Genomic DNA, 21,061 nt, shown 5'->3' with positions numbered 1-21,061 from the left:
AAAAATTCTCTTATGTGATTTCTATAAAAAAACTTTGCCTAATTAATATCACTTAAATGAAAAATTCTCTTATGTAATTTCTATGGAAAAACTTTAATTAATTAATATTATTTAGATAAAAAATTTCTCTTATATAAGATTTCTATCCAAAAACTAAACTTAATTAATATCCCTTTATTTCACATTCACATACAAACCCATCACATACAAACCTATCTTACATCTTACAAGTTAATTACAACATATAAAAAGTTAATTACAAGTTAATAACAAAGTAAAGCCCATATTACATATTAATAACAAGTTAATAACAAAGTAAGCCCATATTACACGTTAATAACAAAGCAATAATGAGCTTTTACCGTTATTGCACAACCAAAGCCACAGTGATCCACGGAAAAGGTCCATGAGCGGAAGATAAAACCCATAAAACCCTTGGTTGCTTTCAGAGTTAAATTCTTCATTGGCAAAGATCATGGTAGACTTAAGATGCAAACTATCTAAAGACAACGGAGTCATAAAAGAGACGGTCATCTCCCACTTCCCAATCCTGTAAGATGTAAATATCTTCACACCCGTAAATATCGTCAGACCTACATACGAAAACAGAAAACATGGGCATTTAGAAAATGATGAGCATTAGAGGATTATCTAACTTGATTTGTTTCGGTTGGAGGCCGCGCGAACGCAGAATGGGTAATAACCTCTCAAAAACGTTAAAAAAGCTGGATAGGTAATAACCTTTGAAAACGTTAAAAGACACTAACATATAAAGACAGAAAACAACTGCATTTAACTGAAAACATCTGGCTGCATTTAACTTTAATTTGTATCGGTTGGAGGCCGCGCGAACGCGAGCCTCCGCTGCCACAAATTATGACGTGCACTCTCCTCAATGGGAGATGCTAGGTTAACCCCCCTCCCAAGTGCAATGGAAGTGGTCTTCCTAGGCCATCGACCGTCTTGATCATCGATTGACCCCGCCCAGGTAAGTATGTTTTCTTCTTTCCCATTTTCCCCTTTTATACCCACCTTTCCCTACCTTTTCGTTTCACCAGTTTGCATGTGGGATGCAACCATATTGTTTCTTTCAACTATCCTAATATAAAGTTAATGTACAATTATTATTTTCACTTTACAAATAAAATTTTATATACATATAAAAATAAAATGCATTGCATGGTGGAAGTGATAACCATGAAACCCGGTGACTTGCATATTCCTACATGGCTGTCGAGAAAATAAAACCAAAATTTTCAAAGTTGTTCATTATGTCCCTAGTTAATGGTTGCAATGTGAGTCTCAATTACTATGTCTATGCTTTTAAATTGTATAGTTTGTTATAGGAATGGAGATTTGAAGTTTCCTAACATCTAATGAGCCTATTGTTCACAAGTTGCAGATATGGTCATCACCATTTTAATACTTAGAATGAACTATCCACGTTTATTAATGCAGATGGTGTAATTGTTGTAGACCATAGTCAATGTTCATAATGCTAGTGATTAAAATGCTTGTACAAGGGGGAGGCAGGAGTTGGAGAGGCATTGTTCAGCCCTAAAGGAAAAATTGTACTGCAATATGCTTGGGGACTTGGTCTCGCAACCAATAACCACGTTGAGTACCTTGCTCTATGGAAGGGTTTGGAAATAGCTCTTGCAAAGAAAATATTCAAACTAATGGTTTTCGTTGACTTAATGTTTGTTATTCGACAAATGATCAAGGCCAAGAAGGTGTCAAGTTCAGACCACCGTCCCATTCTCCAAAGGACTATCCTAATTGCCTCTTAGGTCAAGTAGTTGGAGTTTTTTCACGTGTATAGGCATTAAATTCAATGGTTGATGCTGTGGCAAAAAAAGGATCAGCATCGGGACAAGGCAGAATAGAGTTGGATCAAAGTTTTCTTAATTTTGTCCCCATCCCTTAATTATGATTGGAATCCCATGACACATTAGTTTCATTAATAAATATGTCATCATAGGCAAATTGTTTCGAATAGGTGTGAGGCCATTTGCCTCCTGCTCAGCTCGACCTTTGGCTTGAATGCAAAGAATGAATGGACTTTGGAACCTCAATGCTTCTTCTCGGTGTCTAATGCTCTTCAACAAGTGGTGTGTCAATACAATTTTCCCCAATACAAGGCGATCTAAGTATTTAATTTGTCTTTGGTGGGAGTTGGTGTGGATCGCCTCGACCATGGAGACGCATTCAATGTGCAATGGGATGGAGTTAATTTTGTTGTTTGGTTGTACCCATCAGTTGTCTATTCTCTATCTTTCAATGGATCTTATTCGGGCTTTGAAATTTTTACTTCAGTCAAGCTCGTGGTAGGGTCTCAACTTTGGTTATTTAAAGAAACAATTAGCCTTCCGTAACTATCGTGTGTTGTTGATTCATGTAGGTACTAGTGCAAGGATAAAACTTATTTATCCATTGGCTTGTTGGGTGCAATGGCTCTATACTGAAATGGCGGAAGCCCCGTCAACTCTGGAGAATTTCAAAGCCAATAAGTTACTTGACAAGTTTGTTAGCCTCACTCTCACATTAAAAACAATAATAAGTCCAAAAATATTAAATTAATTAAATCATGAAAGTTGAATTTAATTCCTAACTTTCTAGATTAGGTTTGTTCCTCAAGTTAGGATTCATTTTAGGTCTAGTTGGTTGAGAGATTCTCTCCAACTAGTTAGGCTCCTAGATTAGTGTATGGTTGAGATATTTGCTCAACCAAAGTGTCCAAGATAGACGCACTATCTTGAGACAAATATCCTCTTGTATTTATATTTGTATTATACACATTATTTTATAATGATAACGAGAATGAGAGGAATATAGTGAGGCTCTCAGGCCTTTTCCACCATGTTTATGTCTCTCATAATTTAGTGTGTTTATTTTATTTAAATCCTTCATGTTATTATGCTCTTAACCTGCAAGACGATACCAGAATACCAAATATGCGAAGAAATATACCCAGAACATAGAACAGTGAGAAATAACAGCAAGTATTTTATTATTCAGAAAGCAATGTTCACTTGCCTCTTCAAGGGGGCAACCTCCAATAGAGCAGAGCTCGATTACAAAATAAGACACGATGCTCCTCGCAGGGAGTCTCTATCCTTTATATAGGATTCATACATGCAATACCATGGGGCAATACCATGGTTCTTATTAATACCATCTATCTAATACCATGGCCCATTTGCAACTAACTGTGGTCCCGTCATTAAATGCGGGTTAACCACTTACAATTATTAATATGGGCTTTATTGACTCTTTACTTAACTATAACTATGACTCGATCCTATTACATAAATAAGGGGGTTAGGGTGGGACCCTAACATGCCCTCCCCCATAATAATAGCCTTGTCCTCAAGGCTGAAGCTGCGGAAACTGCTGAAGAATAGTGGTTGGTTCCCAGGTTGCATCTTCCGGAGAGGTGTCTTTCCACTTGATGAGGACTTCCTTGATCATGCGGCCACGCAGGTGCTGTTCTCGTGTGTCCAGGACCTGTTCAGGTTGGAGCCAAATTGACCCTTCTTCATCCAGTTCAGGTAGACTAGTTTGAATTCTGCAATTGTTCCCAATCACTTTCTTGAGGCATGAGACATGGAAAACTGGATGGATTTTTGCAGTGGGTGGCAAAGCTAGCTTGTAGGCCACTTCTCCAATGCGCTGAAGTACTTGATACGGTCCGTAGAATTTTGGAGATAGTTTCTAACACCCTTGTCTTTGAGTGATGTTTGCTTATATGGTTCCAGCCTCAAAAATACCTGATCCCCTTCTTGAAATTGGTGTTCTGAGCGATGCTGATCTACTTGTTGCTTCATGTGGTTTTGAGCTTGATGAAGATCCTCTCTAAGATGGGCGAGCATGGTTGTGCGGTTCTGTAGGAGTTGATCCACTGCTTGTACCTTTGAGCACCCTTGATATAAGAAGTATGGGAAGGAGGGAGTTGACCATAAACTGCTTCATATGGAGTCATTTTGGTGGTGGCATGATAGTTGGTGTTATACCACCATTCAACTAGAGGTAACCACTATACCCAGAGATGTTTCTTTTCTGAAGTGAAACACCTAAGGTAGGTTTCCAAACATCTGTTGACTGCTTCAGTTTGACCATCAGTTTGTGGATGATAGGAAGTACTGAGTTTTAGTTGGGTACCTTGTAGCCTGAAGAGTTCCTGCCAAAATTACTGGTGAAGACCAGGTCACGATCAGACACAATGGAAGTGGGTATGCCATGCAATTTGAAGATCTGATCCATGAAAGATTGAGCAACCAAATCGGTGTAAAAGGGTGGGGTAGGGTGCAAAAATGAGCATACTTAGAAAGTATGTCCACAACCACCATGATGACTAACTTGTTTCCTAACTTTGGAAGACCTATAATGAAATCCATAGAAACCTCCGTCCATATTGATGTCAGGATGGGCAATGGTTGTAATGTGCCTTGCGCTTTGACTGTCTCTCCTTTGTGGAGCTGACAGACGTCGCATTCCGCTACAATAGTAAGAATGTCCTTTTTCATGCCTGTCCAAAAAAATGATCTTCGAGTGCGAGCATGCGTCTTCTGAAAGCCTGAATGTTAGCAGTGGGGGATGAGTGCAACTCCGCCAAAGTGCAGCTTTTGAGGGTGGATGTTGGTGATATTACAACTCTGTCCTTGTAGCGAAGAATCTCATCCTGCCACAAGTAGCCCTTGGTGGAATTTGGATCCGCCTGCAATTGAGTAATGAGTTGGGAGAGCCAGGGATGTGAAAACCATTCCCTGCGAGCCTCTTCAATCCATTCTGGAATGGGAAGGGAAATTGTGAGTAGGGTACTTTCCTCCTCAAATTGGCGAGATAATGCATCTGCTACAATATTTTTGCGCCCTTTCTTGTAAATTATCTCATAATCATATCCCAGCATTTTGGGGAGCCATTTATTTTGTTGTGGTGAGGATAGGCGTTGCTCCAAAAAATATTTAAGACTTTGATGGTCTGTGCGGATTTGGAAGCATTGCCCTAATAAGTAAGGTCGCAAGGTATCTACTACATGTAAGATGGCCATCATATCCTTCTCATAGGTAGATTGTCCCAGATTCTTCCCACTTAGTTGTTGGCTTGTGAAGGCCAAGGGTCAACCTTCCTGCATTAAGACCGCCCCAATACCCATACCCGAAGCATCACATTCAATGACAAAAGATTTGGTGAAGTCGGGTAGTGCTAAGACTCAAGTGGAACACATGGCATTCTTTAGAGCTGTAAAGGCCTGTTGTGCTTCATCATTCCAGAGGAATGAATTTTTCTTGAGGAGTTGAGTGAGGGGCCTCGCAATGCGACCATAATTGCGGACAAATTTGCGATAGTAGCCCGTGAGACCCAAAAATTCTCTCAGGCTCTTCAAGGTCTTAGGTTGAGGCCAATCTTGCATTGCCTGGATCTTTTTTGGATCCACCCTGACACCTTCACGCCCCACGATGTGGCCCAAATACTCAACTTCTTCCATGCCAAAAGAACACTTGGACATCTTAACAAATAATTTATGCTCGCGGAGCAGTTGCAAGAGCAAATCTACATGCTAAAGATGTGTGGCCCAAGTGCCACTGTAGATGAGGATGTCATCGAAGAAAACAAGGACAAATTTTCTGAGATATGGTTTGAGCAGGTGGTTCATAAGGCTCTGAAAAGTAGATGGGGCATTACAAAGACTGAATGGCATGACCAGGAACTCATAATGGCCTTCATGAGTTCTGAAAGCAGTCTTTGGAATGTCGACTTATTTCTTGCGAATTTGGTGGTAGCCTGAGCGAATATCAAGCTTAGTGAAGAATTGAGCCCCATTTGAAGTTTGACATTTTCACAGCAGCCTTCACATTTCATTGTTCCCCCATCAGCAATTTGGACTTGGAAGTTAGAAACTGCTCGTACAAAACAATGCACTGCTTCCGTGACTCTTTGATGGATAAAATTATGTGTACTTCCACTATCAATCAAGACTACTATTGGGCGATGCTTAATAAAACCTCTGATTTTGAGAGTTTGAGGCGAAGAAATCCCTGCTAAAGCATGCAGCGAAATAACTGGTTCTTCAAGTACATTGTCCTTCTGGTTGTCCTCTTCTTCCTCCTCTGGTTCCTCAAGTGGTGGGGCTTCCTCCGATGAGCTGTGATTAGTAGCATCAATTTGAAAAAATTTGGGCTCCTTGCATTTATGCTCGGGGGAGTATTTTTCATCACAGTAGTAACATAATCCCTACTTTCTTCTTTCCGCCATTTCTGCAGGTGACACCTTTTGAACCTTAAGTGTTTGGGTAGTGTTGTGAGCCTGTGGGGGGCGACCCTTGGCGGTGAAATTTGGGCGATTGGACTGGGCCGCTAACGCACGTTCTACTTCACGAGCTATCCTGCAAGCCTCCAGCCATGAGGGAGGGTGGTGCAGTCGAACGCGAGCTTGTATGGCCTCTTTAACACCACTGATAAAACATTCCGTGTATAACTCATCTTGTAGACCTAAAGTGCGGAAAGCTAAGGCTTCAAAGGCTGTAATATATTCATCCACTGTTCCAGTCTGTCGGAGCTTAGTGAGATGACCCAAAAAAGCAGAGTCATGGTCAAAGCGATCCATAAGAGCTTTTTTGAATGTGTCCCAAGTCAAGGGCTTTCCATAGCAACGTTGATGCCAAAATAACCGATAAATTAGAGGGGATTATGTAACTTGTTTTGTTTTGGTTGGAGGCCGCGCGAACGCAAGCCTCCGCTGCCACAATTATGATGTGCACTCTCTTAAGTGGGAGATGCTAGGTAAACCCCCCTCCCAAGTGCAATGGAAGTGGTCTTCCTAGGCCATCGACCTTCTTGATCATCGATTGACCCCGCCCAGGTAAGTATGTTTTCCTCTTTCCCTTTTTCCCCTTTTATACCCACCCTTCCCTATCTTATCTGTCACCATTTGCATGTGGGATGAAACCACATTGTTTCTTTCAACTATCTTAACATAAAGTTGATGTACAATTATTATTTTCACTTTACAAATAGTAATTTATATACCTAGAAAATAAAATGCATTGCATGGTGGAAGTGATAACCATGAAACCCAGTGACTTGCATATTCCTACATGGCTACCGAGAAAATAAAACCAAAATTTTCAAAGTTGTTCATTATGTCCGGAGTTAATGGTTGCAATGTGAGTCTCAATTACTATGTCTATGCTTTTAAATTGTATAGTTGGTTATAGGAATGGAGATTTGAAGCTTCCTAACATCTAATGATCCTATTGTTCACAAGTTGGAGATATGGTCATCACCATTTCAATACTTAGAATGAACTATCCAGATGGTGTAATTGTTGTAGACCATAGTCAATGTTCATAATGTTAGTGATTAAAATACTTGTACAAGGGGGAGGCAGGAGTGGGAGGGGCATTGTTCAGCCCTAAAGGAAAAATTGTACTGCAATATGCTTGGGGACTTGGTCTCGCAACCAATAACCACATTGAGAACCTTGCTCTATGGAAGGGTTTGGAAATAGCTCTTGCAAAGAAAATATTCAAACTAATGGTTTTCGTTGACTTAATGTTTGTTATTCGACAAATGATCAAGGCCAAGAAGGTGTCAAGTTCAGACCACCCTCCCATTCTCCAAAGGACTATCCTAATTGCCTCTTAGGTCAAGTAGTTGGAGTTTTGTTTTGGTTGGAGGCCGCGCGAATTTGAATGTGAGGAAGCATCGCATTCAATGACAAAAGATTTGGTGAAGTCGGGTAGTGCTAAGACTCGAGTGGAACACATGGCATTTTTTAGAGCTGTAAAGGCCTGTTGTGCTTCATCATTCCAGAGGAATGAATTTTTCTTGAGGAGTTGAGTGAGGGGCCTCGCAATGCGACCATAATTGCGGACAAATTTGCAATAGTAGCCTGTAAGACCCAAAAATTCTCTCAGGCTCTTCAAGGTCTTAGGTTGAGGCAATCCTGCATTGCCTGGATCTTTTTGGGGTCCACCCTGACACCTTCACGCCCCACAATGTGGCCCAAATACTCAACTTCTTCCATGCCAAAAGAACACTTGGACATCTTAACAAATAATTTATGCTCGCGGAGCAGTTGCAAGAGCAAATCTACATGCTGAAGATGTGCGGCCCAAGTGCGACTGTAGATGAGGATGTCATCGAAGAAAACAAGGACAAATTTTATGAGATATGGTTTGAGCAGGTGGTTCATAAGGCTCTGAGAAGTAGATTGGGCATTACAAAGACCGAATGGCATGACCAGGAACTCATAATGGCCTTCATGAGTTCTGAAAGCAGTCTTTGGAATGTCAACTTATTTCTTGCGAATTTGGTGGTAGCTTGAGCAAAGATCAAGCTTAGTGAAGAATTGAGCCCCATTTGAAGTTTGACATTTTCTCAGCGGCCTTCACATTTCATTGTTCCCCCATCAGCGATTTGGACTTGGAAATTAGAAACTGCTCGTACAAAACAATGCACTGCTTCCGCGACTCTTTGATGGATAAAATTATGTGTACTTCCACTATCAATCAAGACTACTACTGGGCGATGCTTAATAAAACCTCTGATTTTGAGAGTTTGAGGCGAAGAAATCCCTGCCAAAGCATGCAGTGAAAATAACTGGTTCTTCAGGTACATTGTCCTTCTGGTTGTCCTCTTCTTCCTCCTCTGGTTCCTCAAGTGGTGGGACTTCCTCCGATGCGTTGTGATCAGTAGCATCAATTTGAAAAAACTTGGGCTCCTTGCATTTATGCTCGGGGGAGTATTTTTCATCACAGTAGTAACATAATCCCTACTTTCTTCTTTCCGCCATTTCTGCAAGTGACACCTTTTGAACCTTAAGTGTTTGGGTAGTGCTGTGAGCCTGTAGGGGCGACCCTTGGCGGTGAAGTTTGGGCGATTGGACTGGGCCGCTAACACACGTTCTACTTCACGAGCTATCCTGCAAGCCTCCAGCCATGAGGGAGGGTGGTGTAGTCGGACGTGAGCTTGTATGGCCTCTTTAAGACCATTGATAAAACATTCTGTGTAGAACTCATCTTGTAGACCTAAAGTGCGGAAAGCTAAGGCTTCAAAGGCTGTAATATATTCATCCATTGTTCCAGTCTATCGAAGCTTAGTGAGATGACCCAAAAAAGCAGAGTCATGGTCAAAGCGATCCATAAGAGCTTTTTTGAATGTGTCCCAAGTCAAGGGCCTTCTATAGTAATGTTGATGCCATTGCCATCTTTCATTGTCCAAGTACATGCTCCCCACACTAAGCTGAGTGGCATTATCCAGGATGTAATTCAAATTGAAATATTGCTCCATTTGTGCTATCCATGTTGTCGGGTGAGAGCCATCAAATTTATGCATGTCCAGCTTGGGTGGTCACGGATGGGATTGTTGGTGGGTGCCCCAGAGGTGAAGAGAGTGGCTAGACTCACCCTCACTGTGTTCATTGCTAATATATGCCTCCTCGTGGGCTTCCGCCTTGCCCATAGAGAGTGTTGTAGTTATTTTTGTCAGCTGGTCTTGGATGTCTTTCAAGGATGCTTCAAGGGTGTCCATCCTTTCATTCGCCATAGCTTTATTTCTAGTTTGTACCATGCACCGAGCCGATTTACTTGAAATTTGGGACCACCCGAATTTTTTTGGCACTAACAATTGAATGTTACCACTTTGCTCAGCTCGTCGTCCTGATTCTTATGGGCTAAGTCACCAATAAGCGCGCCGAGGGGTCTTAGATTCTTTCATTTTTTTTTTAACTCCAAACAGAGTTTTACTCGTTGCTTAGGAATACTGCAGTAGCCGAATCCCCGAAATGTCAATGCTGCCAAAAGTCCTGCGAAAATCACGCCCAGGTATAGGAACCCACACAACTACTCAGATCTGGATGGCGGTTCTGATGGGTCTGAGAGATCTGAATGGCTGATCGGATAGATCTGAATGACGGAACAAATTACAGCTATAGATCTGATGGATCGAATAGATCTGACTGGCTGTTCTGATAAATCTAAACTGCGGGACTGATTGCTGTTGCGGCTGCAAAACTCCACTTGCGAGATTTGATCTGGCAGAGATTGTGCGTGATCCAGAGATAGAGAAGGGAACTATGGTCTCGAGGAGTGTCAGGTGCTACAGATCGCAATGTACATAAGGGTGTGACAGTAGTACTCAGCCCAATTTTTCAGGGCACTAACCAAGGAGGATCAATCGTACCCTTAGCCGTACAACATGACTACCCTATCGTACGGTTGAGTAATCTCTCTGAGTGTTATTCTTGGTGTATTGTAGCAGCAAGACGGCCAACGATTTATCTATGGTGAGGTTTCAAGGGAGCTAGGGGCTGCCGATATACCCAGAGGGTACTTGGAAGACAGTCCGTGCGTGGTTCTGTCTAATGCGCTACTACTCGAAGGGGTACCCACAGGGGTTACAAGGGAGTCCAACAAGTGTGACCACCTCTTGTATTTCCTGCGTGCATGCCTCCCCAAATCCGCAGGTTTATGCGCTCAATGACAGATCCCGTGTTTTAAAGACGTCGGAACACGTCTCTAGCCAAAAAAAAAAAAATTGCTAAAAAATGGAGATCCCACCGGCCCTGGAAAGCGCTCTGATACCACTTGTCATGCCCTTAACCTGCAAGACGATACCAGAATAACAAATATGCTAAGAAATATACCCAGAACATAGAACAGTGAGAAATAACGGCAAATATTTTATTATTCAGAAAGCAATGTTCACTTGCCTCTTCAAGGGGGCAACCTCCAATAGATCATAGCTTGATTACAAAATAAGACATGATGCTCCTCGCAGGGAGTCTCTATCCTTTATATAGGATTCATACATGCAATACTGTGGGGTAATACCATGGTTCTTATTAATACCATCTATCTAATACCATGGCCCATTTGAAACTAACTGTGCTCCCTTCATTAAATGCGGGTTAACCACTTACAATAATTAATATGGGCTTTATTGACTCTTTACTTAACTATAACTATGACTTGATCCTATTACATAAATAAGGGGGTTAGGGTGGGACCCTAACACATGTGTTATCGGAGCCTTGTGTTGGGTTTATGATAGAAGTCAGCGGCAGATTGGTAGTCCTTCATAATGCATGTAGTGACCGTGGTAGAGAAGCTATTGAACTCTGCGTATTCTCTGGCTCGCCTTTCTTCACTCTCTGCACTACAAAATTCGTGGGTACAATCAGAAATTGATGTTGACCGCTTTTATCCATCTAATTATTATTACGAATTGGAGTCTCTTTGTTTAGGATAACATTTTGGGTAAGAGGATCTGCTAACAAATATTTTGTTGAAGGGTCGATGCCAGGTACATATCTACCTCTTAACTATTCAGAGGATGCGAGAATTACAATGTTTGGTAACTGTACAAATGATACTGTAAATGTATAGATATTTATATACATTAAATAAATCATCCACATTGTTGTTCTGGGTAAGAGGATCTGCTAACAAATATTTTATGGAAGGTTCAACGCTGGGTACATATTTACAGACCTCTTAACTATTCAAGCGATGCGAGAATTACAACGTTTGGTAACTGTACAAATGATACTGTAAATGTATGGATATTTATATACATTAAATAAATCATCCACATTGTTCAGTGAATCATGGTTTTGAATTTTGAATTCCTTAGAATAAAAGGAGTATGGCACTTGGATGTGTATAAATAAGTGAGTTTTCCTTTTCAAAATAGATTTCTCATCTTCTACATTAGGAATTAAGAAAAAAATGTATCTCAATCTGCTACCTTGATTAATCAAGAAATGTCATGTCAAGAATGAACATCATGCGATCTACCGTCAGACAATAAATTTCTCCATCATTTTTAAATATGCGGAGTAGTGCATTTTTTTAGGGTAGTGAAGTGAGTTTTATTGTTTAGTGTAGTAAAACTAGAGGTGAACCTCGATTTCGTAGTGGAACCTCAGCAGATCTATTGTGGATCTATCGAGGAGAGAGTATTTCAACATCTAGAACTAGTGGCACGGACTGACATTGTGTGCAACAACAATCATTTAAGGCCGAGAGCGCTCTCCTTGTGGAGGTCGATAACATCCTCTATGGAGTATACAATGCCCGGTTATAGCTAAAATATGTTGAACTCATATTAGTGATATGATCCATGTCGTTAAGCATCACTCGGCTCTCAGTTCTGTCTAGCAAAGCCTACAAGCATTTGAGAACCTCTGGCCTTCAATGCAAGTGGACAACATCGCTGCCAATTGCTCAGGATTAATAGTTGTTCTAGATTTTGCAAGCGGAATATCATTTGGGACGTTGGATCAGATCCTCAGAATATCCACAATAATTAGAGCCATGGTAGCCATCCAATACACGTGACCAGTAATAGATTCAAGATCCCTTATTCCACGATAAGCCCAACCAGTTCGTTTTGTAGTCTTGAGGTGCTAGTAGAGAGTGATAAAATCAATGGCCGAGGAGGGGGAAGGACCATCCAAAGAAGTGACTTAAAATATTGATGTACTCCTAGCTTATGGATAAGTTGGAGTGAACCTAAAGCTCGACTCATTCACCATTCAATCGTTGGATTTGAGTTATTCAATCATTGGAGTTGTATCATTTGATCATTGATGATGGGTGAAAGCTTGGTGCAGGAGTAAAGCCAAGTGTAAAGAAAGCTAGCATGGAGATTCATGTGGTAAACCATCAACATACAACAAATTAAAATCTCTCCAATAAATTAATGTTGATTTGTTGCAAGCCCGACAACGGGAAGAACGCCCAATGGAGAAGCTAATGTGATGGATCAATCTTTTTCACGATAGTAAATTCAAAGCTCTTCCTTGTGCCTGAAAATGCCATAGACAGGTCGCCCACAGAATTATTGGACTCGTATTCGCACCAGATTCTCCCGTATTGCACATGACATGTTGCCGACCCAATCGCTTCGACATAATCTTGAGCGACAACCATGTAAACTGGAATGGTATCACCAGATATAGTTTCTCACTCACCTTGTTGATATATATGTAAGTCATCTTGTTTTGTAAATTCACTCATATAATACATGTTGTTATGTTGTTTGCAACGAAAAGGGAAGCATGTAAAATAATTTTAAAGGGTGATTAAAAGCATTGAAAATACTTTTTTGGAGTGATAAGTGATTTCAAATTTCTTTTTAAAAGGAAAGGTCACTATTATAATCAGAAGTAATGTTTTACTTTGAGATGGCTTAAGTTCACTTCAAAGTCAAGTCAAATTTAAAATTTTAATTGAGAATTCACAATGTATATCAAGTTGTCAACATCAGCATTAAAGAAAGAAAAAAAAAATTAAAAAAAATTAACAATTCGACATCAACATCATTCAATCAAGGCAATAAAGTTATTGAAATTGTCATCTACATCAACTTTTGGACAATGTACTTGCAACATTTTTTGTAAGAGTCAACTCAAAACAAAATAGTAACTTGCAAATCATAATTTGTAATCAATTTGAGTCGAATTGTAAGGGTGCATTCTCGGTTGAAACCAACACCCAAGCTTTGAATTGTTAAAGAGTCAATTAAGTCAAGTGAGTCCATTGTTTTCAATTGAGTCATCAAATTCATTTGAACTTGTCATCAAATCATTGTAAGAATTTTCTTGGGTGCATTTTCGATAGTATTTGACACCCTTCTTTTGCAAATAAGCTCAATCAAGTGAGCGAGTTCAAGCAAGTGCAAAGTGCAAGTGAACAAGTTCAAGACAACAAGTGAGCGTGACATTCATGCAACAATCAACCAAGCATCAAGCGAGCGAGTTCAACTCTAAAGCAAGAAAATGTGATATTCAAACAACAATCAAGCAAGTTCAAATCTACAACAAGCGAGCGTGAGTTCTAGTATTCAATTATTCAAGTGAGCATGAATCAAAGCAAACAAGTTTAACCAAGCAAGTTAGAGAGATCAAGCAAATACAAAAGCAAGCAAGCGTGATAAAATAAATCAAGCGAGCATGAAGTTGATTGAAGCATTCACAAAGTTCAAGCGAGCGTGAAGTTGATTGAAGCATTCACATAGTTCAAGCAAGTTCACATGGAGAAAAACATTCAGTTGTTACAAATTCTTAACAATCTGATCCTATCAACTGCTGAAGACATGGTGCAAATCAACAAAGCAACTCTTGCTAATATTTCAAAGCATCTACATGAGGCACATGAGACAATTGAATTTCTTCAACTGGAGTCACAATTACAACGAGATAAGTTGCAACAGAGGAGTGATGCTTCATTCAACCATACAAATGAAGATAAAAATGATGATTTCAAATCACTCATCTAAACAACTTCAAGTGTAGAAGTTGCTCATGATCAAGTTCAACTTTCTTCTTCCAAGCCAATCATCAAGTCGTGGGAAGAAATCCTAAGAAACAAAAATCAATGTGGATTAGGATATGACAAAGATGACAACAAATTGCATATCCCAGATTATTCAAATCCAATCAAATTCATCAGTGCAAGATTTATTGATCAAGTAACATTAGCAAGCCATGTGAAAGTTGAAGACAAACCCACATGCAAACATTGTCAAAGAACAGGTCACATTAAAAATAATTGTTTTGATATCCATCCTTGTCACCATTGTGGCAAGTAGAATCACTCATCAGAAAGAAAAAAAAAATGTTGCAAATAAAACCAACTAGCTAGATTGAAGGTCAATTATGCATGGATGTGTAGAAATTCTGACTGTAAATTAACCTGATAATGCAATATAACCAAAACAAAATATTATAATCTACTTCTACTATCAATTTGTGGAGCTTAAAGATCGAGCTGAACAATATAACCAGAAGAAGAAGAAATAAATGCACAATACACATGAGAATACTTCGGGGAAAGCCTCAACTACAAACCCCACTATTTGTATTATCATACAAGGTGGAAATACATCGGAATTATACAAATCCTTAGCTCTCACAGATAGCCAGCTCTTAGTACAATCTTCACAGATGCTCACAAGCAATCCTGGCTTCTCACAAGCCTCCTCCTCTGCCCTCCAAGCTCCTATTTCCTTATGCAGTTCCTCTGGGATGATATCCTCCAACCAAGTGGAAAACTGATCTCACACCCTGTCAGAACTGTGCAATTCTCAAGGAATCTTTCCTTCTGCATGCATGAGTTTTCTTTATAGGAAAACACATGCAACTAATAGTACACTTCCTTGACATTTAATTCAACTGGGTCTTTCTCATAATAGACATGCATGAGTTACTGATGAGGGAATCTTCAGTTATCTGGAATACACTGGTTGAGTGCATGCATGCATCAACTGAATGATTACTCACAATTAGTTCCTCAAATAGTTTGGAACTAATTTAATTGGACTTAACTCAATAGATTGAGTTAACTAATTACAACTCAAATATAACTCAATCTTATCTCATTAATTTAAGGGATAACTCTTGCATGACTTTAGAAAGACTTCTAACTTGAATTTCTCCAACTAATTAATCCATAATGAATTAATTAATTATTTCCAAGTAGCTAGTGAGACTAAATTTTCGATTTTAATTCACAATTTTAATTCAAAGACAAATTAAAATTGAAATATTCTTGTTGCCACATTTCAACACTCCCTCTCAACAAGAAAGGGATTATCTGCCACCCCAATCCTGTCTTTATGGAACTTGAATTTACACTTTGACAATGCCTTTGTCAAAATGTCAGCATCTTGATCCTCTGTGGAAATATATTGCAGCAACATGATCCTCCTCGCTACATAGTCTCTGATATGATGATACCGGATGTCGATGTGCTTGGACCTATCATGAAATATTGGATTCCCAGAGAGTTTGATACAACTCTGATTATCACAATAGTTCACAGTTGGATCCATCCTCCGATCAAACAAACTAACTAGGATTTTCCGCATCCATATGGCCTCACATGCTACCTGACTTGCAGCCATGTATTTAGCCTCTACCGAGTTGAGTGCAACCGACCTTTGTTTCTTGTTGTACCAAGAAACTACCACTGACCCAAGGTTGAAAATTCCTCCTGATGTGCTCTTCCGATCTGATGGATTCCTTGCCCAATCTGCTTCAGTGAAGCCCTGTAGCTTCACTCCCTATGTTGAGTCCCAAACTTGCATCTTTCCTATACACCTTTCTAGACTTTTTCCATTTACCTGGACCTCCTAAGTTGTCAACATCATTGCATATTAGTTTAAAAGAGCATATAAAGTGGTTTCCTAACTATGTTTTGTGTCTGCTGTTTGAATTAGATTTTTGCTCATTGAGCTGCGGAATCTTGCCACTTTCCGCAGCCTTTTTGTTAAAGTCTATATTGTAGGTGTCTTCAGGCAAATCGAGCCACATGGGCAAGTTGGAAATGACGTGGATATGGACCGAGTCCTATTGGCTCAGTCGAATTCACCAAAGAAGGCCGTGGTCAAAGGTAGTCAAGCGGTGGTCAACCTAAGAGTCCTACGGTGACAGAACTCCGTTTTTCACCACGTGAAGACTTGCGTGGTCGTTCCTAAATCTCAGGGGACATATCAACACCTATAGACTGCTCCATAAGCTGAATCCAACAGCCACCCTCCATAGATTTAATCTTCACGGCAGCCATAATGCTAGATTCCTGGACGTGGTTGTTCATGTGTCTTTTATCAGCGTAGATTTTAGGAAATTAGTTATGTCATCCTCTGTTATAAATAATGCGTTCTCATACGCATAATAGCTAGCTTTTGTAATGTAATTTTAACTGTTAACGAGCCCACTGGGCCGTGACATTATTTCTGTGTTATGACTACATTTTGAATACATTAGAAGACTTTGTTTATAAGCTCAATTCGTGGTTGATAGCTGATTGCCCAAGGTTGTGCAGAGGGCCCTTGTACACACCGAGGTTTTGTTTATTGCTGTATAGTTTCCTACTTTATTTCTTTACGTTCCTTATGCCATAATCATTCACTTGTATATATTGCACTTCTTATGGTATTAACGTTGATTGTTGTCCATAGTTTTTTATGCTTTACAATGCTGTTAACTGATCAGTGTCTTTGTTTCAGATTACAGTAGGCAGCCCGGGCATTTGCACATAGTTTTACAATGACTAATGACATGGAATTATTCTTGTCCTTCTGCTGATTTATTTTTCTTAGTTCTTAATTCCAGCACTGTTTTATTTATTTTAGTTTTGCTCATTTACTTTTCTGCAATATAGATATTAAATTACTCATGTCATTTTCAGTTACCTCCAAAAGCCATAGCGAAACTAATGGTGAGGGATTGAAATATGAGTGTGTAGTTTGATATTAGTTTATTTTTCTGCAAGTTAGTTATTGAATTGCTCATGTCATTTTCAGTTACCTCCGAAAGCCATAGCGAGACTAATGGTGAGGGATTGAAGTATGAGTGTGTAGTTTGATATTAGTTTACTTTTCTACAAGATAGATATTGAATTGTTCATGTCATTTTTAGTTACCTCCGAAAGCCATAGCAAAACTAATGGTGAGGGATTGAAGTATGAGTGTGTAGTTTGATACTAGTTTTATTTTCTGCAAATTAGATATCAGATTGCTCAAGTTGTTTATGATTACCTCCGAAAGCCAGAGCGAGACGAATGGTGAGGGGTCAGAATATGAGTTGATGTAATTTGATTTTAGCTTACTTTGCTTGCAATTTTTGGATTTCTTTGAGTTCAGTTTCTTTTATATTTAGACAGCAGCAAGGATACTGGGTTTCATGATCAATAGCTCACTGTTTGTTTAATTAGAATAGTGGCACATTTTCATTCTCTTTTAGGAATTAATTTCATCATTGCATGTTTTAAAACCTTTTTGAAAAGTTTGAAGTTTTGGAAATCATTTTAAAGGACACCATTGCCTTGAACACTTATATCCATACTTGTCTTTTAGGATTGCCATCTTACATTAGGGAATCAATGAAGATAAAACCAAAAACCAACTAAAAATAAAAAACGACAAAAAAATAAGAAATTGGTTATCTTGCATATATAGTGCGCCTCACTTCAGCAGTTTACGACTCTCGGATTGACAATTAATATAGCAATTTAGGACACTCTAAATTGACCAAACACTCCCTCTTTCCATTTGTACCATAATCCATACTAAGAGGTGCCTCTGAGGTATCTAAATACATGCTTTGTTGCCTTCCAGAACATCTTGGTAGGCTGAACCATCGCTTGAATCAGTTGGTTCACCGCATAGCACAATATGGTTGTGTGTTCACTAAGTACATCAGTGAACCCACAAGTTGCCTATACACAGTAGCCTCCACTACTTCTCTTGAAGTAGCATCCTCCTTCCTCCAGTTACCAGCTAGAGGAGTCTGCATGGGCTTGCACTTCTCCACGTGAAATCTCCTGAGTATCTCATTGGCATACTTTCTCTGAGACACCAACAACTCCCCATCCTTTTGCCACACTTCCATGCCAAGGAAGTAATGCATGAGACCCATGTCTTTCATCTGGAATTCTCTTGCAAGGTCCTCCTTGTAGGACATGATCAATTGATCATCACCAATCAATATGAGATCATCAACATAAATTACGATGATCAACAACTTACCTTTCACCGCGATGTTGTACAAGTTCGCATCCACTTCACTCTTTGTGAAGCACAACCCGGTGAAGTAGTTGTCTATCCTGGTGTACCAAGCACGAGGTTCTTGCTTAAGCCCGTACAACGCTCTCTTGAGTCGGCACACATGCGACTCACGATCGAAGGTCTCAAAACCTTTCGGCTTCTCTATGTACACCTCTTCCTCAATCTTACCATTGAGGAATGCAGTCTTCACATCCATCTGATGGACCTTCCAACCCATTTGCGCTGATAGTGCCAACATCGATCTGATAGATGAGTACCTTGTGACAGGAGCAAAAGTCTCATCATAGTCAATCCCCTCGACCTGTGAAAAGCCACGGGCAACAAATCTTGCCTTATACTTCTCCACACTACCATCAACAGTTTGCTTTACCTTGCAAAGCCAACGGGAACTCACAACTGACTTGTTCTTCGGTCTTGGAACCACATCCCAAACATTGTTACGAACTATGGAGTCGTACTCCTCCACCATAGCATCAACCCAAATCGGCTGCTGCACTGCTTCCTCAAAGGAAGATGGCTCGGTCTCAACACATTCTGATGCAGGAGCATCCAACACCTTAATTAATGGAGGAATCCAAAGCGGAGCGAAGAGGAAGACGTGGACCAAGGAGAAAACAGGGGACTTTTATGTTTTAAAACAACGTAAAATATGGAATGGATAAAAGTCTCGAGGAGACTAATCTGCCATGCATGCATTATGGAGCGGTGAAGAGATCAAGGAGAGGATTGATCGGACCCTTCACAGTGATTCGATCCAACATTCCTGTAACAATGAAACAATATTTCTATATATATATATATATATATATATATATATATATATATATATATATATATATATATACGAACTTGCGCGTTTAAGAGGGATAGGAGGCACAGTGATATAGAATAGAAATTGTGTAACCAGTGTGTGTACAAGATGTAGTCGAGAGGGAATTTGTCTCTAAGGCTAAAATGCCTTAACTTGTAATCACTCTGTATATAATAGAAAAGCGTGTGGTTAAGTGTTGATTGATGCGCCTGTGTGTGTTATGTAATGATGTTGTTTCATGTTATGTTGTATATATGCATGAATGGCTTAAATCCCGATTGCATGCATGTGATCGACCATCGACCACTGTAGGGTCGATGGCGATCCATTGATTAGTGAGATATTGTTTATACGAGTATTTTGCAGAGTGTGGCAGAATTGTGTTTAACACAGAAACTCATCAAATCGAAAGGGATCAAGTCCAAGAGGAACGAATGAAAGAATGTACAGGAGTCGTTGGATCTTCCATATCAACGGTCCAGAAGATCTCGCTAGGAGTAAGCGGAAGATTCGCATCGACGGAACTATTTATGAGTAATCAGAACCGGGTGAAGTTCGATTGAGAATGCGACGTTGCGATTAAGCAACGACCGTTGGATCTAGAATCATATCGACGACCGTGATGGGATCGCTAATAGGCGGTCGGAAGGTGAAAGGTTGGCAACAATGTGACGTCGATACGACAATGGGCCAATAATGCGATATCGCCGATAAGCTGATCGACAATTGAAGATTGGAGTTGTCGATAGTCGGAGGTCGGCGTCAGAGCATCGGGAAAGAATAGACCCGGTAACCCTTATAGATGCAGGTGTATGTTTTTTGAAATCCGACATATAGTTCGGAGTGGGATTTACATTGTTTTCCATGTATTTCATAATATGTGTAGTCAAAGGGTTAAAGCTTGAACGCTTAATTTAAAGCTCCCGATAGTTGAATAGTTAAAGGGGGCTTAAGGCTTAAGGCCCATATGTATGCTTCCAATGGTATAAAATCCCGATAAAGTTATATGGTTCGGGTCCAATGTAAGTCCATGATTTAAAAGGCTTAGAGCCTAAAGAAACGCTTCTGATAGGCTTTGTAGGCCATAACCCACAGGCCTCAGGATCAATTTTTTAAAGGAAAAGGATTTTGGTTAACCCCCAAGATCTCATTTCCATCACATTCCCCAACAAGGGCCATGTATCCAGTGTACCTCTGAGGCGACCTCCTCTATCTGTGCTGAGAAGATGGTGCTCCCATATTCTCTCTCGCATCCTCCAGCAATCTATCAGCTTCTCTTGTGTGTTTCCGTCCATCTATGGAAGACTCTGCTTGAGTGGATGTCGCCACTCCTGGAACCTCTGCATGGGGCTGCTCCGCATTAGTGTATGGCTCCTCCTCCTTAGGAACCAACAATTCCTCCACAGCCTGTAGTTGGAGCTCCCTCTCAAGGGAAACTCGCATGGCCTTGTGCTTATCAAACTTGAGATCTCTGAGAACCACTGTCCTTCAACTAGTAGGCAAGTACACCCGATAGTTGTGAGGTGTATCAATGTACCCCACAAGTATCCCCAACTCTGTTGTCGGCTCAAGCTTCTTCCGTGCATCCTTTGTCACATGGCAATATACCGATGAGCCAAAGATCCTGAAGTGATCCACATCTGGTCTCTTACCGTAGAAAGCTTCCTCTGGTGTC

The 21,061-nt window shown here is 40.1% G+C and overlaps 2 non-coding genes across 2 annotated transcripts; both read right to left on the bottom strand.

Annotated features, from left to right (window-relative positions):
* Nucleotides 1-836: 836 nt before the first annotated feature.
* Nucleotides 837-996, bottom strand: LOC149238087 (U1 spliceosomal RNA). Its single transcript, XR_016246839.1, has one exon. It is a non-coding gene; the product is annotated as a U1 spliceosomal RNA (small nuclear RNA).
* A 5,714-nt stretch (nucleotides 997-6,710) lies between these two features.
* On the bottom strand, nucleotides 6,711-6,869 carry LOC149238086 (U1 spliceosomal RNA). Its single transcript, XR_016246848.1, has one exon. It is a non-coding gene; the product is annotated as a U1 spliceosomal RNA (small nuclear RNA).
* Between the last annotated feature and the right edge of the window lie 14,192 nt (nucleotides 6,870-21,061).

The sequence above is a fragment of the Pinus tabuliformis genome, chromosome 8 (genome assembly GCF_031772625.1).
Source record: "Pinus tabuliformis cultivar Carrire ecotype Pingquan chromosome 8, CPIR1, whole genome shotgun sequence".
NCBI classification, from domain to species: Eukaryota; Viridiplantae; Streptophyta; class Pinopsida; order Pinales; family Pinaceae; genus Pinus; species Pinus tabuliformis.
This window is presented reverse-complemented; position numbering and strand designations above follow the sequence as displayed.